This window comes from Salvia hispanica, chromosome 1 (genome assembly GCF_029641045.1).
Source record: "Salvia hispanica isolate PSC_SH4W2 chromosome 1, Shi_PSC_v1, whole genome shotgun sequence".
Taxonomy (NCBI): Eukaryota; Viridiplantae; Streptophyta; class Magnoliopsida; order Lamiales; family Lamiaceae; genus Salvia; species Salvia hispanica.
In genome coordinates, this window is record NC_142692.1 from 31,548,466 (window position 1) to 31,550,337 (window position 1,872).

At 30.6% G+C, this 1,872-nt stretch overlaps 1 long non-coding RNA gene across 1 annotated transcript; it reads left to right on the plus strand.

The window, feature by feature from the left end:
• The first annotated feature begins 578 nt into the window (after positions 1 to 578).
• LOC148933617 (uncharacterized) lies at positions 579 to 1,493 on the plus strand. Its single transcript, XR_016134675.1, has 2 exons — positions 579 to 716; positions 1,272 to 1,493. It is a non-coding gene; the product is annotated as an uncharacterized LOC148933617 (long non-coding RNA).
• The last annotated feature ends 379 nt before the right edge of the window (positions 1,494 to 1,872 follow it).

Genomic DNA, 1,872 nt, shown 5'->3' on the forward strand with positions numbered 1-1,872 from the left:
GTTGTGGTAAGACTGCAATATTCAATGAACAGCACTGCAATCTGGTAACGTAAAATTAGAAATTTCCTATTTTACTCCTCCGTGTTTTTACACGTGGCAGCATGGCAAGCACACGATTTTCAGATCCAATAATCTAAAATGGTGGTATGATGTTACAATAAAGAGGATTGTGATCTTAATACATCCCTATATTGCATATATATTGAAAAAGTATATGTGTGAGTGCATATGTAATAATGTGAATTTGTGTATGAAAATATAGCATTACAAGTCAATATGTGCATGGAAATATAATGTGTATATGTACAAGTTGTTATATACATGTAGAAAAGTGAACGTGACTAGTGTCCTAATTATTAATGTATGTTTGTATATTTTATATTTAATATATGAAATGATGTTTTTTAGTAATCTTCATCTCACCACTAAATATATGAGTGACACGTAGCACTAGTACTTAACTAAGAATATGCCATTTGGAGTTAAACTATCAAATTCATATGCATGAGTCGGCAAGTGACCGATGTGGATGTTTATAAATTATTCTTCCTATTTATGCATAAATATAGATATATATAAAAAAGAAAAAGAAAGAGATTTTTAGGATAGTTAAGTGGAAGATAAAAAAAAAGGGAAGAAAGCTTTCAGCAAATAGCATCACGTGTTGTGGAGCGAGAAATAGGAACAAGTTCCTAACTAGATAAATTATCGTACAGGTGTGTATAAATTACACTTTTAATTTTACATATTTTATGTGATTGATTGCTATGTGTTAAATTGGAGTGAGTATTTGAATCATATGATGTGAGCCTAAAATGGTTATGTGTTATTTGATATTGATGGTGGAATATTGAATATGTGAGTGGTGCTATGGATATATTTTTATATAGCATTAGAATTATTTGTATCATTAGATTAAAGATGATATGTGACAGTCTTGCCCTGGGTTCTACGGGTCATATTCAATGATAAAGGACCTACGGGCCAAAGAAAATGTGCAAAGAGGGGCCTTCGTGAAAAGGTCAAATAATTAAAAAGAACCTTCGGGTCAAATATAATGGAAATCCCAGGCAGATACCAGGCTTGATCTGAAACAAAACAATAAAAAGAACGGAGAGACATATGCATATGAATATTAAATTGTTATGATATTTATTACGTCTGGTGATATATTTTGGTGAAAGAACGTGTTTGACTTTTGTGATGTAAAATTAAAGGCAAGGTTTATACGCACTGAGTTGCGGCTCATATAAACCACTAATATTTTTCAGGAATAAGATATCAATGATGCGTGGGTTGATGTGAGTTACAGTTATTATAAAGGTCGGCGGCTGATGCGTTTTGGCAACCTTCCCCTCCTCATCATTTTTGCATGTAGATAAATGTGTAGTATATAGAGTGGTGAGAGGGTCCCACTACTGTGTAGAATGTTTTGAAATATGTATTTGATAAATAGTGGTTTTTGAAATTATATAATATGTGTGTTTTATGTACTTGAAGTGTAGTTATTATTTTACAATTTTGAATTTATATATAGTAAGTGTATAAGTCATAAGGGTTGAGGTGTGACACAAATAGTTTCAATTCGATATTATTGGTCAAAACCGATAATTAATGACAGAAAATAAAAATGAATTTAATTTACTCCTCATCCCTGAAAATTTGTCACATATTTGATATTTCCATTTCCGCCCATCTTATAAAATTTGTCATATTTCACTTTTTACTAATTTTTGTAGTGAATCCCACATTCCGCTTATTCATTCTCTCACATTTTTATTGTAAAACTAATATTTAAATGTAGTACTTTAATCCACTAAATTTTTCAACTCACTTTTTGTTACATTTTTTAAAATTTATGTCCAGTTAAAA